Source organism: Mugil cephalus, chromosome 5 (assembly GCF_022458985.1).
Source record: "Mugil cephalus isolate CIBA_MC_2020 chromosome 5, CIBA_Mcephalus_1.1, whole genome shotgun sequence".
Classification (NCBI taxonomy): Eukaryota; Metazoa; Chordata; class Actinopteri; order Mugiliformes; family Mugilidae; genus Mugil; species Mugil cephalus.
The window spans coordinates 11,209,962-11,224,668 of NC_061774.1; the positions used below are offsets into that span (position 1 = coordinate 11,209,962).

The window sequence follows — 14,707 nt, forward strand, 5'->3', positions numbered from 1 at the left end:
AGAAAAACACATTATGTCTTTATTACACACCCATGAATGTGTCTACTCTTCAGACGATGAAAATGTGTGTTATGTTTCAGACAGACTGCCAAGGATTTTATTTATTTATTTTACAAAATACAAGCACCTGTGTGTGAACATTCCTACTTGGATATTCTTAACAATAATACAATAGGTCCTCAGTTTCAGTGAAGTTATGATTGCTTATATCTTACCTGTGGTTCATACATCCAAGTTTCAGCTGGCCTTGTTTCATTTGAGGAGCTCATCAGGTATGCAGAGAACAGTGCTGTACGTTTCTGACGATCATAAAGGGTTGCAAAGCGGTATTTATTTTCGTAGCGCTGGCATATCGCCTGATGTCCTGTTCCAAAACCCTCTGGTGGAGTTTTGTTGTAGAAGAACTTTTGGCACATGGTAAATTTTGACGGGCTGAGCTCTCCAGAGGTCAGGCCACCAAACCAGGGTAAAAGAAGAAGCAGAGCTCCAGCGGTGAATGGCAGCATCTTCCTTGGAGTCATCATGTACAACAGAGCAGTAACCTGAAAGAGATGTAGAATAGTGCTCCAGTCCTCCTCTAGACAAGTCTGTTAACTGGTCTGTCTCTGTGTATTCAGTCACAGACTTGAGTTAAATACTCTTCGTTCAGCCCCTGGGGTGGTGCTGATTGGTGACTGGAAAGTGCAACGTGAATACAGGATGTCATTTTCACTTCTGCATTTGAACGTGCTATTTTGGCGTCTCATTGGAGGGCTGAGGTGGAAGAAAGGAGGAAAAACTAAAGGAAAGGCAGAAATAATCATGCCGTCATTTGCATCAAATATATTTTGCCACGTAGAGCAAAATATTAAGTAATAATATAAGTATATTGATATAAGTAATTAAACCTAAAACTTAATGGTGACAGAGACAGAAAGACGTTGCATTTTAAACAAACAAGTGTTTGAAATTAACTCAACGTGCAGATTAGTTCTTCACTTATTGATATTCAGCTTTAATGTAGGCAATCAAATTCTTTCCTATATAAGTGACATATATTTACACAAGCATCACTTACACTCCCAGTGAACGTTGTGTGATTGTGTTTGATAGAGTCATACATTTAGTTTGTGTTTCTGTGCTTACCTTGTTTAAGAGCATGAACCAAAACACATGTAAGTTTCCTGTTTTTTCTATTTATCACTTATGCTAAGACCATGAACGTTTAATGAGGCCCAAGGTGACGACTTTAAATGTAACAGTCTAAATCTCAAATATATTATATTCACAATTAGATTACAAAAGAATAAAGCAGTAAGCGTTTCTTAAAAGTGTCAGCGATAGCAATGGACTGTTTCTGGCCTATTTTAAGTCCAAAAAAAGAAGAAGAAAGAAATATACACACACACACACACACACACACACACACACACACATACAGTATATGTACACAATTGTGAGACTGACTCGTTAACAGTTATCTACTGACTTAGGACAACATTTTTTTTTTTTTATTACATTTTCTCTAAACCCTTGTTTTATCTTGTTTCATTGTTCAGTGAACAGACGTCAACATCTCCTTTTAAGAAATGTGAGCGATTTCAAGATTTTATGTTGTTTACTTATCATCTGTGGTGTTTTATTGGCAGACGAATAGTCAGACCGTACCTGCGACGATTTCGAACAGGTGTGTGGCATCTCTCTGGCATGTAGTGGGGGTGTGGTCTGCGGCTCGGAGGCAGCTCCCACGGGCGAATGGGAGAGGAAGGAGTGGAGGGAGGGGCGGAGCTTAGATCTAACATGGACTGCTGGGAAAGACGCTGCCTTTTTGGGCTCGGGCTGTCTTCCATCTGCACGCACAAGCGAAGGAGGAGAGACAACCACGGGGAAGGTCGGTTCAGGAAAAAAGGAGGCGAATGAATAAATGAGAGAAAACAACGACATACAAATTCAATTCAAACCAGGAGGCAACAGGCCGTGGTCATCTCTCATACTTACTTTGTCCCGATCCTCATTGCAGACATTATCTGGATGAAAATGTAACACTCCTCCTGCAGGCCACAGAGGGGAGAAAAAAAAAAAAAAAAAAAAACATAATCAGATAAGATGGGGCTGAGAAAAACATCAACATCACAAGACACATGGACATGCACTTGTTAAGCCAACAAAAACACAACAACACACACAGGCAGCTGGTTTCCTTTGATTATATTTTCCATTCGAACGCCACACGGGACGCTCAAAACAAAACAAAAAAAAAAAGACGTTATCTCGATGAAGCCTCTCTAATTTGCCAGAATAGTTACACGGACTTAATGCCGCAAAATCCAACAGTGATAATAAAAACACGCATCTGACATCTTGTTAGAGAAACGCTGTGTCCTCAGCGAGGGTTTCTTCTTGCAAACAGGCTTTTGAATTTCCTGCTTTAAGCAAGCAGACAAGAAAGCAATCCATCTCTGGAAGATGTCACGCTGGACTTATCCTCCCTGGCTCTCACAGACAAATCACTCCCTCTGATCTGCCATGAAAAGCCTATGCAGACGCACACAAACAGACAACCCACAATCAAACACGTCCAGCACACCAGAGTCCATCTTGTTGACTCTGCGCACGTAACATTTTTTGAATACTGATAACCACTTTTGTCTCCTGTCACCAGTTCACGTTCATTTCTGTCACCACTGTGTGCTGCCCTGAGGAGGAACGACTTATTGGTCAACTGGCATCTATTTTGATAATGACTGTAATAGTTATCAACACAAACATTTGTCAGTTTGCCAGTATTGTAAGCAGAATATGTTCCAGTTTGGGACACGAGACACAATTTGAAGATGTCTAATTGGGAAATTATGATGGATTTTTGTGGGATTTTCTGACACTTTACAGATATTTAACAAATCAACTGGAACCCCAGCACAACATCATAAATTGGAGTAACCCCGTTTGCAAGCATGTGCTATGTTCAAGTGTCCTTGAGCAGGGCAACCACTATTATCTCCACAACAACAGCTCAGCACTGTGCTTATTCCATTCTTTTTGTTATTGTTATTATTATTATTATTATTATTATTATTTCCATGTGGTGGTGATAAAAGCGATAAAGATGAACTGATCCTAAGCTCAACCAACCATCGCAAACAAAAGCTTCCTTAATGATAATGAGATTAGTATATGAAAAAAATGGTAAACTAAAAAAGAAACATTACTGAGCGGAACACAAATGTCATAAACATAATCTTTTTTAAAAAAAAAAAAAAAAAAACGCGCTTTCCCATCTGTTTATCTGACAGCCCACATGTGCAGTCTGGATGCAACATGTGCACACAGACATTTCAGCAGCTTAAGAAGGATGTCCTTGAACTCCGCTGACAAGAGTTTCCTCTAAGCAGTTCCCCCTCCCAAATAACATTTAATCACAAAAAAAAAGAGGGGAGAAAACTCCCCCTTTGTGCCTTTCAGTTTCTTCCTCTATGCCTCCCTCATCCAAGCAGCCCCCCCTCTTCCTCCTCAGAAACAACAGATCTGAAAGCAGCCCTCTTCCCCTTTCTTGTCTTTGCGAAGCCACTCCAGAGCCATGTGAAGTCTGCCGATAGTGACGGCTCAAAGACGCCCTGCTAGTGGCTGCGGAGAACAGAGGAACGGGCGCTGACTGACTGGACGACGGTCGGGCCGGCGCACTGGTTTACATCTTCATTTCATCTTACGATCCCTTTTTCTTCACACCGCATAGGGTCCTGGGGCTCAGATCGCCAATGCGCTTTTGTGGAGAACTAGGCCTGTTAATGCTGATTCATCCCAGGGACGGTGAACCCAGACTGGACGGTTCTGATGGCGAGCGGACTCAGCCTCGTTCCTTCCTAGCGCGGTTGCTGGGGAAGACTGACACCATTTCTTTCACGACAGACGACTGAGTCAGACAGAGAAGTGAACTTAAGGGTATTAGCTGTCATCAAGACACAATTTGTTCATGTTATTTACTTGACATGCAGTAACTTGAAACTAATATTTAGCAGAGACAAGCTGTAATTAGAAAAACATATTTTAGCCACATAATCAGCAAAGATGTCACATAATAATATTAATGAAGGTCCATAAAGTGTGCAATGATGTCAGGTTGGGAGTGCACCCACTGTTAAAGCTACATGCCTGAAACTGGGGAGTAAAAGCAAAGGAGAAAATAGGAGTGGCTGAAACTGAGGCAAGACAGTGGGACACATTTTTAACACCCCTAAACACAAACCTGAACACATCCAGGATAAAGAGAAGACAAGAGGCGTAATACAATGACATTACCAACATGCAACAGCTAACCAGAATCTGTGATGTACTTACACATGCACGGTCCTTTATTCTGCTTAGACACACGGAAAACATTTCACACTCATCGACACACAACAACCTGGCCACAAAGAATGAGGCATGTGCAGCTGCTAGGAGCAATAAGGACAACGGCTCACACAGATGGGAAACGCACTTTTTAAGTCGTTCGCAACGAACCAGGCTGTAGTCTGTCAGTTTGGGAAGCATACATTTCTGCAAGTGTCCACTCTGTGTGGCTTATTTTGGCTGTTTGGCAACAGCGCCGCTATTACTACACAGTGCCATTAAAAGGCTGCTTTCATTAATCCGGCACTCTTCTTCTTTTTTTTTTTTTTGCCTTTGAGGGAACCCATTTTGGTGTAACAGAAGGTTTCTCTGGTTGCTCTCTAATGGTCAGCAATGAAAAAAGCTGCTGAACAATGAAAAGCAGTGTCAGTACCAGAAAAAAAAAATAAAAAAAATAAGAAGCAAATAAAAAAAAAGCAGTTTCACACTGAATTCCATTTTTTGCTTTCACTTATGTCTTGAAGGCACGGGGAGTTTTTTTCGTTGTCTCCATATTCAGTCTGGATTGGGTAAAGAACTATTGATTTCATGATGAGGAAAAGCCAATTCAACTACTATCTGATTGATAGTGGTTGTTACGAATCAATCTGACTTGACAAAGTAAGAAACCAGCACTGTGCAAATAAACTCTAACAGTTAATTTCTTTGCGTTTTGAAATAATACCAGCAATATTTACTCTACTTTGCCAAGAAAAATCAACTGACTAGTCAGGGACAAGTCAAAGCCTTGCGCATGTTGACATTTTCACTAAATAGTATGAAGGCTTTAGGATGCAAAGAAAATTACCAAAAGTGAGAAATCTGGGTTTAAAAACAAAAAACAGAAAAAAAAGATAAAGCAGTTCAAAGACTTGTTTTCAAGGCTCTAATCAGAAATCTTATACATCCATATAGAAAGGACTGAAGCATAAGCGTTTCATTAAAAGATTTACCTCATTGCTTATGAAATCTCCGGCTATACAGCTGGAATACTATTTAAGACACTTAACGGATAACCTGTGGCACAACTTTTCTTACCGCTCGCCTACATCCAGAGAAGTAACATAATGTGACCTGCAACTCATCAGAATACTTGGCTCATGCTAAGGAAAATTCAGCAGTGTTAAATTCCTACCGTGAGCCAAGATAACTTGCACTCGGAGGATAAAGGCAGACAGTGACATACGGGACAAAGTTCGTGAACCTAGTTTGCCCCGTTTACCTGGATCCTATCAGGAAGACCTCTACAGTAAAGCATCTCTAATAGCATGCAGCTGGCTTTGCAAGCAACAGCTGTCAGTGAAAGTCTTTTAGTTTCAATGTCCCCCAAGCCCGATGAGCTGCTAGTGGTTTTGCCTGCCCTCTCTGCCTGCCTGCATTCCCCAGTGGGGTGCACACTGTGTGAGTGGTGCAATGATGCATCCAGTCGGGCTGCAGGCCCTGTTCACTTCAGCTCGCTTACCGGCTCCGGGGTGCCTGTGGGCTCCGTGGGAAGAGTGGCGCTGCGGCCCTGCGGACAGGTAGCTCCCCTGGGAGAGTGCTGCTGCGCTGGCTCTCCTGGTAGCTGCGACCTCCGTGATGCGGCGCCCAGCCGGGGGTTGCTCTGCTGCGGGTAGCTCACCCCTCCTCCGCTGGCGGTCATCAAGCTCCCGTTACCGACGGCGTTGCTGCCGCCGCCGTTGCTGCCGACGCTGCCGTTCATGGCGAAATGATAAAAACCAGACCGAGACCGCGACCGAGTCCTCGGGGGGTCCATGGCTGGGAATGAGGAGGGCGGTGGTGGTGGATGGATGTGATGGAGGTAGAGGCTGGAGGGACGCACGTCCAGGAACCTCGCTTCTTCAGACGGCTTCCTCTGCCTCTCTACACCCCTACCCTGGTTACCTCTGCTGACGGCCCGGCACAGCGAGCGTTTTCAGGGGCATTTAAAGCTACTGTTTTAATATAACGAGGTGAGGTACCTGGAAGAGGTGGGTTCAGGGAAGCGCAGCCCTCATCTGTCGCACAAGCACCAGCTGCATCGACTCCATCCACTCTCCCTTTATATGTGTGGCTTAACTTGACGGAAACCGCGTCTTTCTTATTATTTTTTTTTTCAGACCACGTACGAGAATTTAGTCTTCAAAAATAAAACAGCTATGTGAACACGTAGTATCAAAAAAAAAAGAATAATAATGAAAAAAAAACAATATCCCAAGAGGTATAATGTCTCTCTTGGTTATCCGCGGTGTCCTCGTATACCAAGAACAACGACTGATGAACAAGTCTTCTTCTCTATTGTCTTTTCACAGTGAACACCATCAGTCTTTACCCACAGTAACATAAAGTGTTTATTATCCGCTTTATTCGCATGCATTTGGGTAGTTTACGAGCGAGCGCTACGTCGACGCCTATGTTAACAAACAACTGAAGTTAATATTGCTCTTGGCTTCTAAAAAGCTGGCCAAGTTAAATACTTGAATCCGTCAACACAAGCAAGATGGCTAGCTGGCGAGCGTTAGCAAAGCCGTCTCGATGACTGGTGGTAAAACTAAGTTATTAGCACGGGTTCGTGAATAAATTACAACTAAACTGCGCCGACTAGCCTACTGTAAGTATTCAAGTAACACCCCTTGGCGTTGGTTAACTATACATGCTCGTTCATTAGCATAATTTCGATTTTCCCAGCTACCCAAGGCTAACAGGAAGCGGGGACTAGAGGGGAAAACAAGTCCAACCGCGCCGACATTACAAGCCAGCTAACGTCGCGCTGCACCGATGTTATGCTAGTCTCTTGGAGTGCAAATAAGCGAATTACCTCTGGCCACGCGAGAAAGTGGAAAGCTACATTGTCCGTCAAGTGAGACGGATAACATTTGTCTAATTTAAATCCCCTCTCGCAGTCGCTGAGGAGCGTCGTCTCTGGTCAGCGGGGAGTGTAGTGGAGATCAATCAATGGGAGGTTCACATCTCTGGCGAGTCGACACTAATCGATAACAGACACATATAACGTTCGTCATGAGACAATTACGTGCTAACCTTCAAATAAAATATCGCAACCCATGAGCGTCGAAACGTTAAAACACGTACAATATATATCAGAGTCGGACTTAATTTATTAGCACCGTCTAAGGATGGTTTTAATTCGTTTGTTATCAGAGTTGACTACTTCTGTCTGGACAACCCCAGGCAGCTGCCCCCGCTCATTAATAATTCAGCAGCTTCATATCAGAAATACTATAGGACCACGCTTTGAAAGCCGCTGGCTTCATACGCTTCTCAGGTAGATGTGCTTCACTTACACATACATACTCAGTCACTTACTACATACACATACTCACCTATATACTATATAAACATAAGCGCGTTTCTACTCATCACACGTCCCAAAATCGTCTTGTTTCGTGCGCACAAAAGTAGGTTATTATTACCCTTACAATATTTCCGATGCTCCTTTGTAAGGAGCTTTTATACAAATTTGGGCAATTGAACAAAGAAAATCATTATTACCATAAGACTAGCATTATATTTAGAAAGATAAAACAATCACCTGCACCACATTATGATGTATAAGAATCAAAAAAGGCCCATGGTTTCTATCTATATTCAAAACAAGTTGAGAAAAGACATACAATTTGATAACAGTCAGTATCAGTTTTGCAGTTTAAAAATGAGGATGTAATAACCGAACATTGTTAAAATCAAAAAGTACAAATTAGTATCCTGCCTCGTTTTTTTGTACATAAAATAAATAAAGACATCAAGGAACAATGACACTTTTTAAATCAGTAAATTAAAAAAACATTTAGAAAAGACACATCATCTTCTTCTGTGGCGTACTCTTTGTCTTGGAAGAAAGAAGATTTTTCATTTCTAGCCTATGCCCACGTCACCATGGGGATACAAATCCCCACGTTTTGTCCCACCTCTTTTCTTCCACCTCTCTGCCTCTCTGCTTTTCTTGCTCTTTCTGGCACCTGTCTCTTCCTCTTCTTCTTTTGTGGAGGGGGGGTGCACTGTTTGTGCAGGCGGTGTCTTAGGGATCTGCATGGCGGCCTTCATCATCAGAGTCACCTCGAGTTCTCCCCAGTAGGCTCCCTCTCGCATGGCCTGGGCCTCCCTCCTCAGTCGCTCACCTCACGTCTCTCCCTGCGCCTCTCTGGCCACGTCTTCCTCCTGCCAGCTCTGGTACTACTCCATGTCTCCTGCTTTGTCTTGCTCCTTTCCTTGTCCTCACCACTCTCCCCTGTTTTTTCAGACAACTGGTCCGTATCTGAAGGGGGCGGCGGTCTAGGACTCTTAATCTCTGGAACACACAGAAAAGACTTCCTTGATCAATGGTGTGATCCTGTTGTGTAGAATAACTACTGTTATATATTAACAGCAGGCCAAATTTAATGCTCCCTGAGACAGATGAACAAGGTGAACAAGACATATTTTGCTTAAGAGCAGGTGGAGACTGAAAGACAGATTAAAATAAGAGGCCACCTGTTGTTACTTATGTCTGTTAAATTAAGTGAATGGATGCTAATGCAAGCAGAATAAAAATTAAGACCTTTATTTTCATTTGCTCACATCTCTCTATTTTTACTATACATCTCCATTAAATGTTCTGCTAAAATCTAGCCATTGTGTTGTGTATCTGTAAAGAGTGACTCTTTGAGGGCTAGATATTTATTTTCAATCAGCTCAAGGTCAAGTTCCACCATTTCCACCAGACTCGGTTTTTGTATTGTGTCTTGCATCGGTGGCACCAGTCAGACTCCAGCCGACTCAGCATTGTTGTGTTGGCTACTCCAGCTCGCCTAATAGGTGACCAAAGTAAAGAAACTACAATACTTCAAAGGGCACGCAGGAGGCTTTTCTTTATTTTTTTTTTCTTATTTTACATCATCTGATCTAGACATTACAAAACATGACGATTGGTAGTTCTCACTAGCTTCCTAGCATCTGGGCTAAAAGCAAAAGTTATTCCTTTTTGCACATGAGCACAATGCACATGACTGCAACAAGTAGTCTTTGCATTGTAGATATGTGCAACTTTTTGGTTTTGGACTTGACATAACAATCTGCCTTCAATGCTGGTGTAGTTTATTCATGTTGCCCTGTTGTGTCTGTACCTTTATGTCATATTCACAATACGACACCTACACACCAGTACCTGCCAAACATTGACTACTAAATAAAAACTATGGTAATTCAGAGTTTGTAGTTTCCGGGGAAACAAGTTTAAGTGATTTTGCGTACAATAATGCACGTACAATACACAATAATATATGTTTGGTCACCTTTGACTCCTTTCTTGGTACGACGTTGGAGAATGTCCTGCACGGTGTCATAGCAGCAAACATAAGGCACTGAAGGGAAAGTGCCACTGACCATCCTCCGGCTAGTGCACTCCTGATACCAACAAAAAGACAGATGAATCGAATGAGAAGAGAAAAGCTGAAAGATGAATACAAAACTGAGAAAGCTGCTATCAAAAAGGAACAACTCATGAGGAAATGAGGGGGAGAAAGAGTGGATGCGATGGAGCAAGATGATTTATTAAAGAATGATCCAAAACAGAGAGAGACGGGGGAGACAATGGCATGTTGGATGGAGGAGGAACGATGTGAAGAAAGGGAAGCAACAGAAAGAGAGTATTTGCAAGTTTTAGTGAGGAAGGCTGAAAGAGGTGGTAGAAATAAGCGAAGTGCTGATTAAATGTATCACTTACATAGCCATAATGTCCCTTTTTAGAGCAGTTGTAACAATGAGCATGGAATCTCTTGTGGTTGACGTTGGGCACAATCTGTGGTCTGAGGGGAACCTCTAACCTGATCTGGGGGGAAAATGGTGAAACAAATTCTATTTTAGACAGAAGGAAAAAAGGTTTGTATTACTCTTTGTTTTTCTGAAAAACAACCATGAATTTAGTTTCTTAATTTCACCATGTAAATAAAAAAGTATGCTTGATTACGATAGCACATTGTTATTTGCTTGTAGCTCAATTAAATTGCATTATTATGGGCAAAATCATTAAAATGTGTAACTATGTTTATACAGTAAGCCAGAAAGGTGTGTGCACGTTGCACGTTGGAAAGTGTAGGTAAATCAACTCACTGTCAAGTGGTAACTGTCCTCCATGTGTCGGGGCAGGCCTGAAAAAAAAAAAACCCCAGAAACAGGAAAAAAAATACTTAACTCTCATAGGGCTTCACAAATTGGGCCCCACACACTCCTTCAGGCTACAGAACCTGCCTCGACAAACTCACAGTCAGAAAGGTGTCCTGTAATCCCACAGCGCTGGCAGTGCTGGTTCCACACTGGAGCATTTCACAGGGCCTGAGGCCATGGAAAGGCAGTCCACAGCTAGAGCAGGGGCGGCCCGGGGAGTCCCTCCGGATGTGGCCACTGGATCCCACAAAGGACACACGTGGGACATTTCTGCTGACAACAGTTTTTAAGAACATGTTAGGCTATGCTCTGTCACCCAACCTCTGCAGGTGAATGGGGGGCACTGGAGATTGCACGGAGAAGGGAGAGACAAGTGTGTTCCTTTACTTTTTGGAAGTAGCAGCTTTTGGCCAGGTGTCCTGTCCTGTTGCAGACGTGACAGATCGTCAAGCGGCCGGGCGCGAAATAGCGGCTGGTCAGAGACTGATAGGCACCGTAACTAGGCAAGACGAAAGGACAAACAGAGATTTTTAAAAGGCCGCTCAAAGACTGCAGAAAAATGGTTTCTTTCCTTTCTCTAGCCCACGGTTTATTCGATACAAATAAGATCTCTTGCGGTATCTGTGAAAACTAATAGATGTCAAAGGTTACCCTTGTCTTTGTCTGATACATCCCAGATATCTTTTAATGGTTTCACATTCTTGTCAGTTCTATCTGTATCTGTGTTTGAGAAAATACAAATGAGGCATTTGTCACACAGGCCCCAAATACGTACTTTTTGGAAAGATCTTTGCGTTTCCCAGGGGAGGGTTTCCTTGAACGAGAACCCAAACTTCTAAAAAAAAAAAAAATGGGGAAAAAAAAACAGCCCAAGCCCAGTAAATAAAAGTATAATATTAGGGGAAGGTTTTTCATTTTTGTAAATGCTTTCCCTTTTTTAAGGGGTTTTTAAATATTTAAATGAAAAATTATCTTGCCTTTCTAAATGATCCAATTATTAGTATAACCAGTGCAAAAAAAACCTTAAACCTCTAAACCCAGTGAAGCCCAAATTTGCAGACAAGACAAAAAAAAAAATGTTTTGTCCCAAAAACCCTGTGTGACTACGGGGATCTTCATTTCTGTGAAGCGTTTATAAAAAAAAAAAATTTTCTGTGCATCCCAGAAAAACTGAAAACTGGTGTTCTCCCACCAGAAAGCACAATATATCTACAAAAATGTATTTATATCAGGACTTGTTGCCCCTTTTTGGGGAAGGTTGTAACTTTAAATTAAACTTCACAGTCTGCTGCTGCAACAACCTTGTCTTTCAAAAAAAAAATTTGTCCTTTGATGAACAAGGGTCCATTTTTTAAGAAAAAGATGAGACCCACCCCATGACCCTTCGACATTGTTAAAAAAAAGAAAAGAGTCAGACCCAGTTTTGTGGATAATTTCTTCTCTGCTTTTCTCATAAATTACCCCAACCCCCCCGGTAAGTGTTTCCCATTTCCAAAAATACTAGAAAGGTAAAATAGATTGCGGGATTGGGCCATTTCCCAAAATTTTTTTAACCCAAAAAAAAATTTCTATTTAGGATCTTTCATCCCCATGTTTTTGGTTTTCAAAAACCCCCATTCTGTCAGGATGCGGGAAATCTTTCGTGTTTTATTTTGAAATCTTTTTTCTTGCACAAAATTTTGTAGCGGCCCCTTTCTGGGGCCCCGGGGGTGTTCAAACATACTCCCCCTGGGGCCCAAAAAATTTTTCCCCCAGGGGGGCCTATCTGGCCCGGGGGAAAAAGAAAAACGTGCAAAGCGGGGGAAAAATTAAAAATTTAAAAGTTTAAAGAGAAAATTTTATTTCAATAAAATTTGGGGAAAAAACCCCCATAAAAATTTTTCAGGTTGTTGATAAAATGTTTTTTAAAAGGTTTTTCCCTAAAATGTAAACTTTTCCTAACATACACCTGTGTCTTTTATTTTATAGGTTATTATTCGTTATCTTATGCTCCTGCCGTTTTGGGATAAAATTTGGGGCTGAATGTGGCTCCTGACCAAAAATTTTTTCGAGGACCCCGGGATGTCTTTTCCCCTGTTTAAATTCCCCTCAGGTTTTATTTTTTGGGTTTGGGCTGTTTTTTTGGCTTTTTAAAACATAAAAATTTCTTTAATAGTTATTTTCCCCGCACAAATTTTCAGGGAAAAAGGGCAAACCACTTGGGGGAAAAACGGGAATTTCTAACCTTCATCTCCAGGTCATCCTCGGAGCTTTTTCCCGTAGCTAAGGTTGAGCTGGATGCTCGAGCCCCCCACCTGGCTCCTTTTCCCCCAGGATCACCCAAATTCCTCAAGGGGTTTGGCCCCGGGTTCCCCCTCGTCGTCCTCCTGTGGTCATAAATTGGAGGACAGGCTGGTGTCCTCCCGAGATTTTTGCTGAGTGGAGGGAGAAGGCCAGGAGAAGGGGTGGAGAGTTTTCCCTCCTGGGGTTTTGTGGCTTGCTTGCAGCTCATGTCGTTTTTTTTGGCTGGTGGCTGAAATTAATTTCTCCTTCTGAACTCCTGGAGTCCCCAATGAAAAAGAGGTCGTCTTCGGCGGGTTTCCCTCACACCACCAACTTCTTTTTTCCTTAGCGCCGTCCATATTTATAAACCCAACGCGCGCGGGAACCCGCACCACCAAAACCCCCGTTTACCCTGAACGCAGTCACATACCGGCGGCTAAGGGCTCTTTCATCGCAACATTTTTTTTTAAATTAACCTGTCATATAGATTTAAAACTGCACTGTTCTGAGTGTTTTTTCCCAGAAACTTTTAAATTGTTGCGTTCCTAGGGGGAAAACATTTTAATATTTATACCGTGGTTTTGTCTAACCAACCTATGCAAAACTGTTAGTAGTAAAAGGGAAGCTGTTAGCAACTTTAGCTAAATTAGAAATAAAAGAAAAAATAAAGGGCACCCCTTTGGTCCTTATCGCCTTAATCCCAATCTGGGTTTTGGGATTTCTTGCACTAATAAAATTGAATACGGCTCTCGTGTTTAGCTAAAACAAAAAAGTTGCTCCTTCCACGCTTGTTTTTTTCATTTTGTGACGATTTGTCCGCCGGTTTTTTCCGGCCCTGTGTCAGTTTCCTCGTTTCCCTTCCTGCCCTTCACCAGACCCGCAACGTAAAAAGAACTTCGAGTCAAAAGGAAGCACCCCTTGGTGTCTTATGCTCTTAATATCTCTCTGAAAAATTCTTTTTTGTCCCACTTTCAATGGAAAAAAAATTAAATTGATGTAGGTTTTTTAAAAAACTGTCGAGTAAAATTTAAAATTACATGGCCAGATGATGGAGCTATAAACTAATTACGCAAAAGTGTCTTGGCTCGGTTTTTTCTTTTACTTTTTAAAAACATCAGAGTTTTGTCAGAGTTTCACTTTTCCCAAAAAAAGTATTTTTCAGCTCTTTGTTTGCGTCTGATTTATTTTCATTTTACAGGGGGGTGGGGGCGGAAACTACCAAACAGGGAACTCCATTTTTTTTTTTTAAAAAAAAACCAAATGGTTTCTTCATTCGGTATTTCTTTGCGGAGCAGCTGTAAACTTTAAATTATGAGCCTTACGAAGAATTGTTGTGTCTTTTGCCCCATTACTACAAAACGAGCAACGGGCCCACTGCCTTTAGAGGCTGACTTTTTGGGGTGCGCAAGAGAAAAAACCCAATTTTTGGGGTCACATCAAAAGGCAAAATGTCTGAGGGGGGAAATGTGTGTAAGTGAAATTCCCTGTGGGCTAAAATCATAAAAAATACTGACATTCACTTTGCGTCTGCCTGTTTCAAAAAACTGCTGTGTGGGAACAAAAAAAATTCGGGTGGGACATTTTTTGGACTTCTTTACGGGTTTTTAAAAAGTAAAAGGCAGTAGGATCACGCTCGTGCACGTGAGGAGCTTCATCCCACATGTCTTTTTTTCTAAAATTTTAAACAAGAACACGAGGTTGAGACGAGATGATATGTTTTTTTTTTTTTTTTTTTTTTTCCATCCTTTTTTAAAACCCTATCATGGGTTTCCAAGCAAAGACAATTTTTTTAAACCCCCAGGTAAAAACTTTTTTTGTTTTTGGGGCCCCAACAATGATGCTTTATTTCCGAAATTTAAAACGGACTTTTTCCAAACCGGGGGCTATATGGGATACTAGCGGGAAAAGGAGTGGGGTTTCTTGGGGGGGAAAAGGGATTTCGCAGCCTATTTCAAAAATT

The 14,707-nt window shown here is 41.8% G+C and overlaps 1 long non-coding RNA gene and 1 pseudogene across 1 annotated transcript; both read right to left on the reverse strand.

Moving 5' to 3' along the window:
- Positions 1 to 37: 37 nt before the first annotated feature.
- Positions 38 to 5,883, reverse strand: LOC125008042. Its single transcript, XR_007112842.1, has 4 exons — positions 5,810 to 5,883; positions 1,978 to 2,030; positions 1,648 to 1,829; positions 38 to 542 (listed from the first exon to the last, which is right to left on the reverse strand). It is a non-coding gene; the product is annotated as an uncharacterized LOC125008042 (long non-coding RNA).
- A 2,566-nt stretch (positions 5,884 to 8,449) lies between these two features.
- LOC125008550 lies at positions 8,450 to 13,199 on the reverse strand (annotated as a pseudogene).
- Between the last annotated feature and the right edge of the window lie 1,508 nt (positions 13,200 to 14,707).